Below are 18,951 nucleotides of genomic sequence, written 5' to 3' on the forward strand. Positions count from 1 at the left end.
CACCTTCATTGGGCATTGCAACATCCTCACCCGGGAGCTCATCACAGTCTCTCTCCTCTGCAATTATGTGGATGTCTCTCCTCAGGACGATGCTTCGGAGAATGCAACAGCAACTGTGATTTGGCACACCTTATCAGGTGAGTGGAGGAAGGCTCCACCAGTCTTGTCTAGGCCTAAACCTAGACTTCAGGAGACCAAAAGCCCACTCCGCTGGCCTCTGTGTTCTTCCATGGGCCTCATTGAAGACCTCAGTGTTGCCAATAACCACAGTCAGATAGAAAATGCTGAATCTCCTACATGAAAGCAACACATCAACAGATTACTCACACATCAAACCATTGTCCCTTCCTAAACTAGGATTCAGGCAAAAGATCTACAAGTCATATTGTACTTACCAACAAGCCAGGCCCTCTCTGGTCCAAGTTATGACATCTGCATGAGTATATTGCTGTTACATAGTATGAATGAATAATGCGTTGACCCAGGGAAGAGGGCACACTCACACACACACTTGAGATGTATAAGTCTGGTATGCGGACAACTTGCAGATCTTTTCTCTTTTGTGTGGTGGCACCAAGGCAATATGAGTGGCATATAAGGCTCCAACCACATCTGGTTGTCCATCCAAAGCGTAAGTTTATCCCTTCATGGTGACCAAATCCTGTGAACGTGGGAATTGGATGTATCTGTCTATGTTTTTCATCAAGAAACCAAGGACTTCTTGTAGCACACCAATGAAAGTTGCCCGGGACATGCCCCCAGATACTGCCACAGTGTATTGAGAGGTGCCAGTGGCTACAACATGCAGTACTGCCCTGAGTTTTACTATTGGTGTTATGGTTGTTGGATTCATATTGGGAGGCAGGATATCAGGCTCCAACTGCGGACACAAATCTGGGATAGTTTGCCTATTTAGAAAATACTGCTTGATGATGTCCCTTTCATCCATAGTGGCAAGGTCTGGAAAGGGCTGCTGGAACACTTGAGGCTGTCACCTCCTACTGATGGCTTGGTTCAGACGTCAGTATTTATGGAAAAGGAAAGATCAGATGAAATGGTCACACCATACATTTAATGTCCAAACACATCTGACTTCTTGGCAACAGTAGAAATGTCATTGGGTAATAATGTACACAACATTAAACCAAATATTTGGACTGCAAAAATTTTATAAAAAGCTTTATTAACTTTTTTGTCATGTGCAAATAATACATTGATGGCCAGATGTATGATGCAATTTTGCGATCGCAAAGTGCAAAAAATGCTGTTTGTGATTGCAAAATGGCCTTACACAATGTACCATCCCTACTTTGCAAGTCGGTATCCTGTTACTGACTTGCAAAATAGGGATTGCGACTCACAATTAGGAAGGGGCATTCCAAGGGTGTGTCGGATTCTTTTGTGACAGTTAATGCAGTTCAAATTGGTGTTAACCCATTCGCAAATGGGAGGGAGTCCCCCCCAAACCCTTTGTGGTAGAAAAAATGAAAATACAACTTTTTATTTTTATTTTTTAAATACATCCTGTTTTCCTTTAAGGAAAATGGGGTGCATTTAAAAACAAAAATAGTTTTTTAAAAAGCAATCACAGCCATGTTGGTCTGATGATCCCAGCAGGCCACCATCCATGTGTGTGTGGCCATTCGCAAACGGGTTGCAAATTTGGACCTGCCTCATGAATATTAATTAGGCAGGACCCTTGCGACCCATTTGGGAATTGCAAATAGTGTGGTTAACACTTTTGTACATTTTGTTTTGTGACTCGCAATTTGCGATTTGCAAACAAATCACAAATTGTGAGTCACAAAACAAAAGGTCATACATCTGCCCTTGAACTGCATTGAATGCATATATTTTTGGAAAATATACATATTTTTAAAACCTCTCAACGGATGTGGTACTTTCTCTGCTGCACTTTCGTTGTCAAACACAGTCAAGGTCCACATTTTATTGGGTCATATCATTCCAAGAAAAGTGTTCATATCTGACATTTAGAAATGCACTAGCCTCAATTTAGTGTTTTGGTGATGCACCAATTGAAAAATGCGCAGCTTCACATCCTAAAATGGCGGCTGCCTGACCTTGCCGTCAGGACATTGGCTACCCGAAGGCAGTCAGCAGAAGTTGACCATTTAGTAGGTGGTCACCTCCACTACGGGCCCCGCCATAAGCTAACATGTGATGGGTATGCATGACAGCCAGTGGATGTGTCCGTCTCTGTCACAGATCGTGTTCACCCTGTACTTGTTCACTGCATTGTGAAAAAAATCTCACTTACCCCCAACACTGTGTTCATCAAGATCTCCTCCTTTTTGCTGCTGTTACCAACCTCTGAGAGCCAGGAAGCTGGGCAAAGCAGGTGATAGAGCCCTTTGTCTTCTGCTCTGAGGAGCTGGAGCTCCTTGCCAAGTAGGTTCTGTCCCTGTGCAGCCAACTCCCGAGAGGAACCGCTACATGTCTTATGGAAGAATGTCTAACTGAGTAACCTCTTCCTTTCAAATTTACAGGCTATTTGATTCCTTTTTAGGGTCAAGTGTGCAAAGCACTCTGTCCCTGCTGTTATCTCTCTGTGGGCTTTTAACCATGCCTATCAGTTTGGTTGATTCGTTGGCTTGCCTTTTAAAATTCGCTTGATTTCATTAGTGTAAGGCATGCAGACTCTATGCCCTTTCTGGTGTCTAGCACACCAGCCGACTACTGAAAACTGACAAGGCTCCATGTTTTCCGTTTGGTTTCTGGACTACTTTTTCTCTTTATTACCTCTGCAGCGTGATCTCGTTTGGCAGTAATCCTGCGCATTGCATGACAACGACCCTGTTACATGAATAATTGTACTTTTGCCAGTTATATGGATAATTGCACTTTTGCCAGTTACATGGATAACTGCACTTTTGCTGATACGTTTCACTGTAAGCGAACTTCTGTTTACTTTTGTGTTTCTTCTTTGTGCTCATGGTGACCATTGGCTCACTTATGTGAAACTGTTATACTTTTAATTTTTCAGCTTATGTGGCAAAAGTCCGGTTACGAGTTTACAATGCTGATAGCTTTTTAGGGTCGAGCGCGCAAAGTGCTCTGTCACTGGTGTAATCTCTTTGTAGGCTTTTAACCCAAGTTTGATTGGCTAGATGGCTTGCCTTTTAAAATTCACTTGAGTTCATTAATGAAAGGCATGCAAATGTCATGCCTTTTCTGGTGTTTAGCCGTCCTCGAGTGCACCGGCCAACTACTGAAAACCTACGAGGCTCCATGTTTTCTGTGTGGTTTCTGGGCCACTTTTTCTCTTTATTACCTCTGAGCATGATTGCTAAAGGCCAGACCACACTATTGAATGCCACCCAGATGCTGGAGTACCTGGATGGTATTCATGGTGCCCTGTCTGGCCTGCAGCGGTCATTCCAGAGTCTGGTCTCCCCATTGGCCACAGCCTCACACTCACTCCAATCTCATGTCCAGACTCCTACCACTTCCCCAGCTCATATCCCTTAACCCAGCTCTGTCCAAAGTACATGCAAACATATACATGCACATAGAACAACAACCAGAAGCAGCACATCCCAACACCAACACAGCAAAAAACACACACACACACACATGCAGACAGCACACACACCATCACCACAGTCACACCCCCAGTCAGTGCATTTACTAGTACACAACCACACACCACCACCACCACCAGCACAACCACATATACAATACCCAGCACTAGAGCAACACCCACATACACCAGAAGCACACCCCTGTCAGTGCCCCACCATAATACAACCACACTCCCCAACCACCACCACACCCAGAGACACAACACCCACCACTACAGCAACATCCATAGGCACCACAGGCACACACCCAGTCAGCATACCCAGCACCACACATGGACGCACCAGTATACCCACAGACACCACACTAACACATACAACATCACTACACACACATCCATACACACACATACTCAACACAAATGCCCATACACACCTACCCAACAGACACCTAGTAAGAAACACAAATCTAAAGATACAGCAAATACAGCACAACAGACCCAGACACTCCCCTAACTCCCTCGCGAACACGCTACCCATTTTAGCTCACATTTGTCCCTGACCCCTTTCACATCTCACCTCATCCCTGCCAAACATAAATCCACCCCTTCCAAATCCCAAATCACCCCTACCAAACCCACCCCTCCCAAGCCCAAACCCATCACTCCCAAACCCAAACCTAAACCATCCCTTTCAAAACCCACACCATTCCCTCCCAAACCCAGGGACAACCCCCCACCCCACTAAGATCATTGAGGTGCCTGCTCTCTGGCACATAGAAGCCCCTTCTAGAGGAGGTTTATTTTGGCAGTGTAAATAAGAGGCAAGTTATGGGCCTGACAGCCATCATGGCGGCCCACATCGGCTAACACCTTTGTATATATAAAATTCACTCTGTCCATGTGCGCTTTTCTAATTTTTCATTGAGAGACATATCTCATTCTTATATAAAGACATTTTATTCTGAGAATGCCTTTGTCCTGGCCTCATTTTCTGATTGTTACTAATTGTTTGCTGGTGATGTTATTTCTGCTAATATGTGTGACATGCACTTACTCTCATTTGTGACAGTGACAAACACAGGTTGTATATTTTAGTTGTCTTTTTTAAATACACACATTGGTGTGTACATTAGTGATGAACCTATTAATTTTGGTGCAAGTATTCATGTTGTTACTGGGGACTTACACCAAAAATATATGTGTTTCTGTTTTTGTGAGTGAAGAATGCATGTGCGTTTGTGTTGATATGATGTGTCAATAATATGCAAATATGCATTACACAGATAAATTGGCATTCTATAGTTGAATGAGATCTTATGTTTGTGATAGATTGCACACACCAAGGGGATATGTGACCTTCATATATCTCTGCCATGCTTGCAGTTGACCAGTTAAAATTGTATTGCATTCTGTGTACACCTACCTGTAGCATGTTGTAGTATAATTGCTATTATCATGGGATTGTTTGTTTAAAATTGGGGATACTGCTGAAGTTGATACTTAAGATATTGTGGTGACCTTATTGCACACACCTTTATGGACACACTTCTATTTGTGAGTGTTGAGACTTTTTTTCTAAGTGTCCATTGCCATGAAAGCAGTCTGTCCCAGATTGGTGGGTGCTACTTATATCTCAAGGTATTTCTGATACATTTTCAGACTTCAACATTACACACTTCAGCATTGTGACACATTATGGTGGTGTTTACTCAAAATAATGAGTCCAGTAGTATTGTGAAGTTACAGCTCTAAGGGTAACAAGAATGCCCATGACTTACCTTCTGATTTTCATCTTGGACCTGGCCCAAGAGAAACAAGAGGACTCGTAGCAGTTGATTCATGGCTGCAGGATACGTGGGAAGTGCTAAAAGGGTGAATTTCATATTCATATAGCTCCCAAACCACCAGCTCATGTGTGGAGGTTTAGCTGCCACAGTTGCATCAGCGGGACTGCACATTGTGATTTGCTCAGCAGTAAAAGGGACTGTCGTCCCGCTATCAGCCTCCTTTGCCGATGGTGCTGTTGATGCGGGGAATATTCTTCACAGTGACGGTGGACCGTCAGGGATCTTTCGCCTATGTTCCCGCTGGCATCTGAATACGGAGGGTGGACCATCACAACGGCAAGCAAGTTCTCGATCTTAAAGTCATCAGCTGGACCACTACCATCAACATCTAAATCAGACCCTTAGTCTTTTTTATGGAGTTTTCTCTCTCTTCATCGATCAAGACTTCTCTTCAGGCCGGCTTGCAATGCAACATTGGCGGCATTGAAGTCTCATTGACAATGAAAGCTCTGGAGATTCAGCAAGATGAACCTGAAATTCAGGCCGGGTCGTAGTTTAACGTTGCCGGCTTGGATGCGTTGGTCACCTTATGGAGTTTTTTTTTTTTTCAAAAGTTCCTCCAAACTTCTCCAAACTTTTGGGTCTTCTTCCAGAAGTCTGCTTTGGGGTCTTGCAGTGTCCACAAGCTTGGTCCAAGGTTCCAGAAGCTTTGAGTTGCTCCTTCCCAGGATGCACCTGTTTAGAATCCTCAAAAGGTCACTGGACGCTGGTCAGTTGGGCCCTTCTTGCAAGACTTGATGCAGGGGACTTTTGGTGGCTACGTGGTGCCTGTTGCTTACAGGAAGTCCACTCCAGGATCTTTAGAAGCAAGGCAAAGTCCTTCTTGTGGTGAAGCCCAGAGTGTGCAGCTGCTGCAGACCTTGTGGGTTCAGTCCTTTGGGTGCAGACCAGGAGTTCAACATGGCAGTCCTTCTTGTAGCTGGGACCTGACTTTCTGGGCAGCTATTCCATATTTATCATTGCTCTTGGGTTGGTAAGCTGGCCTTGACTAATGGGGTGCAGGGTTTCACACTCTGGGGTGACCACTTCCTGCGAAGTATGGCAAAAATCCATCCCAAAAAGCAACATTCTTAAAAAATCCAAGCTGGAGAAAATCTCTCCTTGGAGATTAGGTCTGATTGAGCCTACCCACTGGTGTGGATAAGTTTTCATAACACACCCTGTTTAGCCCCTCTCCTAATCTAAATACTAGGGCTCGCATCTGGCTGGGGGAGCAGGAAATGGGTGGGGGGGAGTCTGGTTTCTGTCCCAGGTGACTTTCCCTCCTTTGAAAACCAGCTTGGCCACTCTACCCCCTTCTTGCTCTGCCATCTGCTACATTTGTTCTCCTCCCACCAGATGAATATTTTGTTTCAGCCCAGGCTACTTCACACCTCATTAAGGTAGCCTGCCCCAGGCTGCCAGAGGCTGACCAATCAGGAAAGGGGACTACAGGGCAGATTTTGGTAACTTTCAGAAATAGTTCTAAAGCTCTTCCCTGTACTAGTTACAATCTAACATTGGCAAATTGTTGGATTTAATCTAACTAGTAATTTGAGACCAAATATTACAGACTTGGCTCTTTCCTCGCGGAAATGAAACTTTATTATTTTTATATAAAGCCACCCAATGTTAGCCTATGGTGCTAATGTACCTACAATGGGAAAAACGAAATTGGCAGTTTTTCCCTCACCAGGGTTTATAAAACATATTTTATAATATCCCTGCACTCAACACTTGGGGTACCTAGGGCAGACCTTAGGAGTGACATATGTAAAAATAAGGTAATCTAAGACTTTGGAAGTACTTTTAATTCCATAGCCGAATTTGGGATTCATTTCATTTTAAAAGCAGCCAGCAAGGCAGGCCTCCCATTAAAATTACACCAGACTCTACATCAGGGCACCCATGGGTACCTGAACTCCAATGGGGTCCCTAAACCAACATGCCTACCATCTACTATGGACTTACAGGTAGGTTTTCAGAGCCAGTTATAATTGCGCTTAATTTGCATATACCTTTTAAACAGAGCACTGGCCCTGGGACCGGGTGGCAGTCAGAGTCAGTAACCACCAGTATCAATCACAAATGGGGGTGTTCAGGGCCAAAAGGATGACTATCTCACACTCTGCAACCCAGGAGGCTTGGTGCATTATATTTAAGGTGCAGACATAAAAAGCTCAAGCTTAGAAGCCTCTTTAGCATCCTTTCTATTAAGGTACTCTAAAAGTGCAGACCGTAGGATAACATGGGATTTAAGCCAGTGCAGATCTGGGCCGCTAGCTCCATTATGGTACAGCCTAGATATCTCGGATTTGGGGTCAAACAACTTGCTTTCTCTCCCCAACACAGATCCCATTTTAAGGGATGGCTGGCATGAACCCAGGTACACACAAGATACTTCCCCCCAATTGCCCCTCTTCTTTGTGCTCTGGCCAGCAGCCTGCACTTTTTTATCCGCTTGTTGCCACCAAGACAGGTTTCTTACCTCCTGCCAGGCAGCCTAGGAGCTCCCTGGAATCATAAACAAAGGCTGAGGCAGGAAGGAGGTCACACCTCCCACCACACAGCTGTGCTAGTGAACAGAGCCATCAAGGGGTGAGTTTTAGAAGCTTCACCACCCTGATGGCCATCTGTGCTGTCCTCTTGTGGAGGAAAAAGCCCTCTCCCTGCCCCAGCCACATTTGCTTTTCGTCAGGTGGGAAATTAGCTATACTGCACAGTTCACACCCCAAGCAGGCTGGTCACATCTCTATGGTGAGCTGCCTGTTCTGTGCACTAAATGTTGATTTCCGCTATCTTAGGTGTGGCAGAATAGAGTGCTCTGGGTAGCTAAAGGTGATCTACCCTCCTGGATGTGGTCACCTCAGGGCGGATTAGCTGTAGGAGCTAGATGATCATTTGACACTAGTTTACAAACCCATTACTCCCCTAAAGCCAGGATTTAAGGGCCACCCCTGACACCAGAACCTCAGCTTTGATTGGCCCACTTCAAAAAAGGACCAGGACCTACATCTCCGACAATCAAACTTTACTCACTGCATCAAAGCAAAAGAGGGATACTCTGTCCCTGAGGCAACAGACTGGGAACTGCATGAATGACCCTCATCTTTGGCTGAAACTCATCACTCCCAACCAGAAGGTCCCTTGTGGAAGTCAGAAGCACCCTCAGACTCCCTTTTCTAGTGGCACTAGTCCACTGAAAACTGCAGGTAAAAATGCCTGCAGGATCTGAAGATTCAGCGGCCATCGGGCCCTCTGTGGGATTGACAAAAGGCCAGGTGGTCTAGTGTCTTCTGGGAGTTTTAGTCTTGCCTGTTTCCAAGTTTCAGGCCACTATGTCGCTCCCAAGGACACCATGAAGTTCCAAATGATTTCCGCACCTTTACCACTGCCAAGGTTTGATGGATGTCTGTCCGGTAACTAACCCCCACACTCAATGCTACAAGTGCAGGGCACATCGTGCAGCTGCAACCAAGCCCCAGATGAGATTCTGTATTCCTTTGTCAGCACCGTTGTGTTAGCAGTATAACCAGCACCACCGTGGGTCCTGGTCAGCACCACAGTCAGCCAGGACAAATCTGCACCCGGACACCACAGGCCAGGTAAAACTGAACTGACTGTTGTGATCTGGTCCTAGGGGCTGCACAATCTTAACCCTGCAAGGGTTCCACGCAACTCATTCTTCAAGTACTGTTTTGCAACCAGGGTATTTATCCCATAGACTTCAATGCAGCATTTAAATGGTATTTTTGCTGTGATTTAATTTTGCTTCTAAAATTCAAAAGTCTAGTTATACTTATGCAATTCTGTTTGTTTTGGTTTCTAAATTAGGATAACAAGAAGCTCTATTTGTCTAAATTGGTTTTGGATTTCTTTTGAGTAATGTCAATTATTTATTGTCCACGTTGGTGCTCGTGAATGCTCCTCTAAGTAAAGCCTAACTGGTCTCTGCCACACTACGAGGACTGAGCTAAAGATTTACTTCTGTGACTCCAAGGACCATCTTTGGGGTATTGTGAGAGTATTACATAATGAAGACTAACCGCCACCTTACACACCACATAATACTCCACTTTCCTACAAAACGTATGAATCTCTTTTGAGTCTTATTTTCAATTCCTTGTGGGTTGCAAATAGACCTACCTCATCAATATTGATGAGGTAGGTCACAATTTGTGATCCATTAGAAATGTCAGCCATCACGGTAATGGTAGCCTTGCTGGGGTTAGCAGACCACCATTTCTGTGATTGCTTTTAAATAAAGCAACCTTTTTTTTCCTAGCGCAGCCCATTTTCCTTGAAGGGAAACAGGATGAGTTGAAAAAGAAAAAATCTAACTTTGAAGTTACATTTTTAATGAGTAGGAAGTGGCCAGTGGGACTGCTGCCTGCTATCAAAAATATTTGTTTCCCATTCTCAAAGGGGGAGGTGTTACCAACTCATTCAAAGAGTTGGTAAAATATTAATGTTTTGCAACCATAATTTGGTACCAAAACATTCATACATCGCATTTGAATTTGGTATTGGGATGGGACACCCTAAACACGCTCCTTCCAAAACCCAAATTGCAAACACAAAATTGTGATTCGGTAAACCGTTGCTGAATAGCAATTCGTGTTTTGTTCATATTTAAAGGCATTTATGCAGTCAGAAACTATCCGATCGGGCTGTTTCTGACAGCAAAAATGCTTTGTACACATGGCCTTAAGTAATGTAAAAAGTTGTGCCATGCACTCAGAGGCAGCAGAGGTGGTTCTCAAAGAAAATTTCACTTTCCAAAACTATTCAGTTAATTATTGTTCAGGAGGTCAAGCTAGAAGTGATGGAAGAGAAACCCAATGGAGTATGAGAGAGATCAAATTTGACTAATTCATTAAATTGCCTAACAGAAAAATAACACAGAAATGTAAATTGTGTACGTTTACATCATGGTGGACAATGTGGCAGCCACTGGTATTTTGATCTCACGTTTCACGAAGAAATTGAGAAATTATATTTCGAGTAAGTTACTGATATGGATTAACACTAAGAGTGTTTCCAATAAGTGAATATTAGAATCAAGTATAAAATGAATATGAATGAATCATACTTATATCAATCTACATTTTTATTAACATAAGTTACGTGTGTGCAGAAAAATAAATGCAAGTTTAAACTGTTCTAATATGTTGTAAATTATGTTTGCGATAAAATAACTTGCTTTGCTTATTTGATTCAAATTGTAAGGTGCGCAATAGGATTTATGTTTAATAATTGTGTAAATGTCCATTTAAGCTTTCTAAGCTGAACTAGGCCTGAAGTTTCATTCTTGTAGCTGTAGAAGACAAATACTTGCTTAATTCTGTTCCCTCTGACCTGAATTCTTTCCTTAAGTTTCTGATGTGCTATTGAATGTTCCATTGCATTGAAGGCGAAAAATATGTTTCAATGCTAATTATGTAACAATACTTGTTCTAGCTGTTGAACAAGACAGGAAACTCATGATTCCCATATGAGAACTGTTTAGCCCATTCTGTGTATCATGAGAATGGATTCTGAAGTAACAAGCAATTTGGAAATGTAATATTTTGTTGAACGTTATGAAATCATTGAAATGACAATGCATTTTTCTGAGAAGGCTCTGAATAGTTGAAAAGTTGATGGTTGCACCAACAGCTATTGGTTCCTGAATTTTGTGCAGAAGATGAGTCCACCTGAAGGTACAATCACGAAGGTCATGGATATTTCTATTTAGTGAGAGACTTTGGAATTAGGGGCAAGTCCGTCTGTTACCCTGAGTCTGTTAGCTTTGCCAGGCCGTCTAGTCACTCTATGCTAGAGTTGGTCTGGTTGCCACTCTCCATTTCTTCTGAAACCCTCCACCCTTTAGCTAACTTCTGAGGAATAAAGTTTTACTCTTAATTGTCCCATTTATTTATGCTCTTCAGTACTAATATGCCCAATCAATTCGGAACTGCTGACCTGTCCTATGTGCAGCCCGTGTTCTGCACCATACTGAAGCTGCTGTCTACTGATGCTGGGAGAAGGTGAACGCTCTGTCTGATTAAGTATTTCTGTCTGCTGTCTCATTAGCAGAGGTATAACTAGATGTGGTTTTCTTGTTTCCTTTTTAGCTTAGATACTTACAAAAGTATATTATATAGTTATTTGCCCTAGTTAGATGATTTATTTCAAATTATTTTTGTCCTTTCTTTTTGCATTTGTTTGCATATGTTAGCCCATTCCCACACATTCAAGTCCAAATTTGTGTTAGTGATAGGAATGGCCCAGAACTGACATTTGAATGTTTTTTATGGTTTTGCTAATTTCTGTTATTATTTTGTAGTGTTTAACAGTATTAATGTTTATTAAGTTAAATCTTTTAAACATTTCGATCAGCCTGTGGTTTTTGTGTATGTGTATAACTTAGTTTTGCGCACCATATATGTTACATTGGTATTCGGTTTGTAATAAAGCTTTGAAACTTTATTCAGTTTGGAGATTGATTTAATGTGAAACTATTCATGGTGCTCAAAATTGTTTATGGTTTCTATGCTGTTGATTTGTGTTGAACTGAATCTGACTACTACACTCCTCACTAAGGGCCAGATGCAGGAAAATTGCAAATTGCGACTTGCAATTTGCGAGTCCTTCCGACTCGCAAATTGCAAGTCGCAATTTGCAATGCAGAACGGTGTCTCAGACACCGTCTGCGACTCGCTATGGGGTCGCAATGACCCACCTCATTAATATTCATGAAATGGGTCGCAAATTGCGGCCCCATAGCGAGTCTAGGCACTCGCAAACATGGAGGCCTGCTGTAGTCAGCAGACCTCCATGTTCGTGACTGCTTGTAAATAAAGCAGTTTTTAAAGGAAAACGAGCTGCACTTAAAAAAACAAACGAAACCTTTAGTTTCGGTATTTTTTCAGGGCAGGCAGTGGTCCCTTGGACCACTACCTGCCCTGAAAAAATTGTTTTGGGTCCATTCACAAACTGGAAGGGGTCCCATGGGGACCCCTTCCAATTTGCGAGTAGGTTGCCATCCACTTGAAGTGGATGGTAACTGCGACACCATTTGCGACCGCACATGCAGTCGCAAATGGTATTGCATACCACTCCGAATCGCAAATAGGAAGGGAACACCCCTTCTTATTTGCGATTCTGAAATGCATATTGCGAGTCGGTCCCGACTCGCAATATGCATTTCTGTATGGCAAAGAGGCATTTGCGCCTCGCAAGCGGCGATTTTCGCAGTTTGCGACGCGCAAATCCTTTGCTACATCTGGCCCTGAGTCCAAACATCCAACTGTCTTTAGGAGGTGAGATAGGGTAAAGTTGTCTCACTTCTGCGCTTGTGCTTTCCGAACCTGAGGCAGGAAGAGGACCTTCGCAGGTGCATCCGCAAGTACCAGCAACTTCCTGGAACTGACGGTTTAATGAAGATGTTGTGGGGTCAATCAAGGAGCAAAGAAGTTTTGGAAGATGCAGCTTCCCAAAACCACCAGCAAATTAAGCCTATATGGAGTCCACTTTGGAGTTGCAAACCAGTTATTCAAGGTTCTCGGGGGTCTCAGCGGTCCACCAGGAGGTGCCAGAGGTGTAACCCAATGAAAGCGGAAGCATTCAAGAGAACCCAAGTTAGTTAAAGAGTTATGTTAAATGGTTGTTACTCACAAGAGAAACATGTAAAAATCAAAAACTACAGCAGTACCACAGCAAATGCCTGAAGAATTGTTATAGTTATATAGAAACAAAAATATTTGCCAATTTCAGCAATTCATTGAATCCAAATATCTAACAGATAATTGTCAATCAGTATTAACATGCACATTTTTTACCACATCCACTCTCTTTTATGAATAGGAAAACATGCCTTTCACTACCATAGTTCATTGTTATCCAGTCATATTTGCTTGCCACTTTATAGTATTTGATCCTGCAAACCACAATGTACTTCTAGAATCATTGCCTCTTGCTTTAGGGTAGGACATGCCTTTACAATAATTTTACCTCCTTCTTTATTAGGACACCTCACATTAAGTGGGTTTCCAACTAATCACCTGTGTCTTGTGATTTTTTTAAAGTTCATTAGCTTTTCCTGCTGGTCTTTACTATATATGTAAGAGCTTTTCAATGTATTGAGATTTTTGTTGTCCATGTATAACCCCTATAGAACTCTGTGCTTCTTCTGTTAAGAGCCAGATCAAAATTCCTATGTCAGATTTTGTTTAAAAAGAAAGGTTCTAATTAAGAGGCATTACCACACAGTGACCTGTAGTGCATTTTTCAACAAAGACCATGGGGGTCATTCTAAGTTTGGCGGGTGGCGGTCGCCGCCTGCCAAACTTACGCCGCCAAATGACCGCTCCGCGGTCTAAAGACCGCGGGGCCATTCAGACTTTCCCGCTGGGCCGGCGTGTGTCCGCCAAGAGAGCGCCCGCCGGCCCAGCGGGAAAGGCCCTGCAACACAGAAGCCGGCTCCGAATGGAGCCGGCGGTGTTGCAGGGGTGCGACGGGTGCAGTTGCACCCGTCGCGATTTTCACTGTCTGCTATGCAGACAGTGAAAATCATGCTGGAGCCCTGTTAGGGGGCTCCTGCACTGCCCATGCCAGTGGCATGGGCAGTGCAGGGGCCCCCAGGGGCCCCAGGACACCCGTTCCCGCCATCCTGTTTCTGGCGGTGAAAACCGCCAGAAACAGGCTGGCGGGAAGGGGGTCGGAATCCCAATGGCGGCGCTGCTTGCAGCGCCGCCATGGAGGTTCAGCCCAGCCCCTTTTCTGACCGCGGCGTCAGAATGGGCAATGAAGCGCCGCCAGCCTGTTGGCGGTGCTTCCGTTGCCCGCGGCCCTGGCGGTCCAAGACCGCCAGGGTCGGAATGAGGCCCCATATCTCTTGGAAATCGGCAAGAATAGTTTCTTACAGAAATCTGGCTTATAAAAGAGTAATTTTATCCTGTGCATATGACAGTGCTTTGGAGTATGGGTATTAAAATTGTTTTTACTGGAACACCAGTGGAACTCACATTACATGACCAAAGGGGAACAGTGTGGTGCAGTCCTCAAGAAGAAAAAAAATGGATGGGCAGATGACTTAAAAACGCACACCCAATGGTAGTCACTCTGGACCACAGTCCATCATTTATGTGCCCACCATGCTACCTCACCCAGGAACCATCCATTTGGCAATCAGCCTTGGTCCTGTTTCAATAAAAAAAAAGTGTCCTGTCTGAACTGGAAGACCTGGGACCTCCTGAGAGCGCACCCAAGAAACTCCAGACCAGCCTCAAGCTTTTTGGGCCACATCAGTAGGCTGCAGTTTACCTCTAATGGCAAAGTGAGCATGGGATCTACGTCTGGTCACAGCAGGATTCAAGCTGCACCTCGATGGCAAAGCCTGACTAGGTCAAAAATAGTCTAGGGTCGTTTGTGTTCATGCTTTTAGTGATGTGTCAGAAGAGCATTTGCTTAAGAATTAAAAGCAGAAGAAGCTGCACCAAAATCACAAATGGTGTTACAGGTGGATAGGGTTGTAATATATATGTATCTATAATTAAATAAATCAGGTTGACTTTCCAAATACTCAACATTTTCCCTGGACAAACAGAAATGACACCTTTGGTGGTAAATCACATTTTGTCAAACTCCTTCTCTTTTGTGAGTCACGTTTGAGTTAGTTTCACCCTTAACATATATCATCCTAAATGTGTTTATAACTAAAAATTATATTGGTGCATGCACATGTGGGAATGCAGGCTTACGAGTCGGTTTATGGGTCTAACTTGAGAACCTAATTATTGAGATGTAATCTACAGCATTCTATAGAATTGGCTAGAAGGTGGTAAGAACTTTCAAGGCTATGGCTCATGACATTGATTGAATTTCTCAAATTTCCTTTAGAGACTCAACTGGTAATGCAGCTCAAATAAAAAAATAAAAAAGATTTTGACATTTCGTTCGGTTTTATCAGATTTATACAAATCATTCACACTGAGGCAAAAACACACTAGGCTGTTGATGGAGTGCACATCCATGATCCAAATCACTTTTTCAGTCATTTCTTATTTATTCAATAATTAAATATTGTGGTACTTATTTATTGATAACATGTTTTAGACCTCCGAGTAAGAACAACATAGCATCAACAATCAATTAGACTAATAAAATGAAAAGACCTAGAAAAATATTATCAACAAAATGGAAATCTTATTATGGATCACAAAATTAGAACACTTTGAAAACACAGTAACACGCAGATGGGTCAAATGGAGAAATGAAGGAGGTAGATTTAATCCGGAATTTTGACTTTGTACTTGAAGAATAGGAAACCGAACAGTTAGCTCTAGCAACAGATAATGCAGGACACATACATGTAACATGATGTCTACCCTGAATAGCCATGCAGCACAAAGGACATATATGACCTTTGAGAGAAACATTTCCAGCTTCCAACAACCATTCCAATCAGTAAGCCATTAGTCCTCAACAAAAAGTGAAGCTTGCAATCTTGTGTTTTTGTAACATAGTTCAACAAAAAGAGATGACCTGAATGAAGTAAAAAAGTGACATGATCTCATGCAGCACTCAGGGTCAAGACTGAAACTATCATTCAGTCTTTTAAAATTATTTTCATTTGGTTAGTTGATTTCCAAACGTCTATTTCTGTATGAAAAAAATAGGAAAATGTTATGCAGTTCAGCAATTTAAAAAGAAAAGTCCTTTTTGCCATGCAAGTTTATCCGATTCAATTCCAACTTGACCAGTTTCCTCAGGGAACCAGATGCAGAATGGAAAATCGGAAAATCAGGTTTTATGATTGCCATTATCCTCCCACATATATACTAGTTAAACCAAATTCAAGAGTCAGTGGCTCTAATGAGATAGATTGTCTTTATGCATAGACAGATTCCCCTTCACTGTTCCTAAAAGTGAAAGGTTTGGATGATGTAATCAGCATAATAGAGTAAGGTGGCTAGGACTCTCATTTTGCAGACATTTTGGCCCTCATTATGAGTTTGGTGGTCTCAGAACCGCCATGCTGGCAGTTGGGGTCATACTGCTGATGGCCCAGCAGTGACGCCCGCCAAATTATGACCATGGCGATGTTCCCAACAGAACACAGTCAAACTACCGCCAGTACTGCCATTGCGGTCAGGCCACCAGCAGGAAGCATGTTTCCGGCAGACATATTACAAGGCTGCACACTGCCAGGATTTCCGCCGCGGTCGCACTGCCACCAAAACCCTGGTGGACACCCACTCTATAAAAGGAAACACTCATCTTCAGGAACACAGACTTGCCCGGAGCCACCAGAGAGCCTGAACTCAAAGCCTTCCTCAGCTCCTGCTTGCACAACAACTTCGGAACCAGCGACGATGACAACAACCGTAAGTACACACACCTAGCACAAACTGGAGGGAAAGGCATTAGTACACATGCACACACAACATACACATCCGGAACGGCTTGCGATGGACACACACACACGTAACCACACACCCATTCGAACACACGCACGCACACACATACTACACACACGCACACCCAAACTACACACACCACAGCCAAAACACATGTGCCATACACACACCAACCCACACACACACAGCACTGTCACTGCCTAACACAATCATGCAGAACCCCACTGACTCACACAGTGGCATTACAACCACAACGACACAAACGCTTTGCCAAGCACTCTGACTTCACACCTCCACATGACAACACGTACATACAACAAAACGTACCAACACCACTATACCATGCAACAGTATCACACTGCCATACAATGAACCATATGACACACCACACACACACCACACAAAACGCATAGGACATAGCCAACACCACACACACAGATGTACACACAACCACACAAGTGCTCACAGCACCACCATCACACATGCCAACACAAACAATACACAATTTAGCTACACACATGCATGTACCAAACACAAACATATCCTACAGACAAAACACAGCAATGACAGCGAGACCAATGGGAGGGCTACACACAGACATGCAGCCCAGTCACAACAAGTAGCACAACAAACACACACACACAAACCAGAGCACACACCCACAAAACAGCCATGTAGAATGAAAGGCAGGACAAGTATGTTACCATCGATACCAACAGCATGTTGGACCAGATGTATTAAAATATTAAGAGTAAAAATTAACTATATACAAATTGAAGGCCATTGGCCAGTTCATAGTCATTGGTGCCCAAGGTACAAATGGCGCCTCTCTGTGCCCCAACTTGACTCCTGACTGCAAAACAACCTCCATATGGTAGAGGCATTAAGGGGACAGGCAGGCACCTCAGGGATTAGTTGGAAGGTGGTGGAGGGGGGTTTGGAATTTAGAGGGGGATTTTTGGGTTTGGGAGGGGGTTCCTTGGGTTTGGGCTTAGGAGGGGGATCCTTGGGCCTGGACTTGGGAGGAGCAGATTTCTTGGCAGGGGGAGAGGCATGGGCACTAGCAGGGTGGTCGGGGAGGACTTGGAGGTGGAAGGGCTGGACTTGGGCAGGGACGCAGAATGCTTGGGGTAGGGAACAGGGAAAACTTTGAGAGGAAAATCTTTTTAGACAGACAAAGCAGTCATGGCTGAAGGGTTTGGGAGTTGAGGGAGAGGGAGTGGTTGTCAGATGTGTAGGTGTGGATGTCTTGGGTGCAGGCACATGCGTGGAATGCTTGTGGGTTTCTGTTGGGTGGGTGAGTGAGGTCACTTAGTTGCTTTGGGAGGATATGGGGAGGACGTGCTGGGAGATGCTGTGGTGGATGGGTGACTGTCTGTTGCAGTGGTGTCTGCAGGTATGGTACATGTGCTGCATGTGGGGGTGTTGGTGATTGTGGTGCGTGTGAATGTGGTGGATGTCTGTGGGTATGCTATTGTGCTGACTGCGGGTAAGATGGGACTGGTGGCTGGATCAGTGCATGATGGTTTGGTGGCTGCAGGTGTGTCTGGTAAAGTGTCTGTGTCGGAGGAGTGGTGGGGGAGTCAGTGCAAGCAGTGGATGTTGGTGTGTCTGCAAGTGGGTGTTGCTTGTGTGCCTGCTGGTGGTTGGTCTTGTGGTGCTTGTGTTTGTCTGAGCTACCCTGGCCTGTTGTGGTGGATGTGTGTCTGTGTGTACATGTGCGTTGGATGGGTATGGGGACAGGGATCTGGGATTGGGAAGAGGTAGTTGGAGGGGCAACCGGAGACTAAGGGACACTGGCTGCCATCAGACAGGAGGCCAGAGCCTGAAAGGATCTCTGTAGGCCAGCCATGGCACCGTGAATGCCCTCCAGGAATGTATTGCTCTTTTGGACCTGACCTGCCAGTCCCTGGATGTCATTCCGGATGGTCGACTGACTCACAGAGATGGACCTCAGGTGGTCAATAGTCTCCTTTCTAAGAGCAGCAGGGCTGACTGAGGCAGGGGCAGAGGTTCCTGTGGTGAAGGTGACGCCCACCCTCCGGGGTGAGTCGACATGGACAAATGGGTGGGGAGAAACAGGGAGGGTGACGGACATAGATGGAGCTGGGGTGGTTCCCGATGGGTCGGCTACCGCCAAAGAGTGTTCACTGGAGTGGGATTCAGAGGATGAGTTGTTCGA

This window comes from Pleurodeles waltl, chromosome 5 (assembly GCF_031143425.1).
Source record: "Pleurodeles waltl isolate 20211129_DDA chromosome 5, aPleWal1.hap1.20221129, whole genome shotgun sequence".
Classification (NCBI taxonomy): Eukaryota; Metazoa; Chordata; class Amphibia; order Caudata; family Salamandridae; genus Pleurodeles; species Pleurodeles waltl.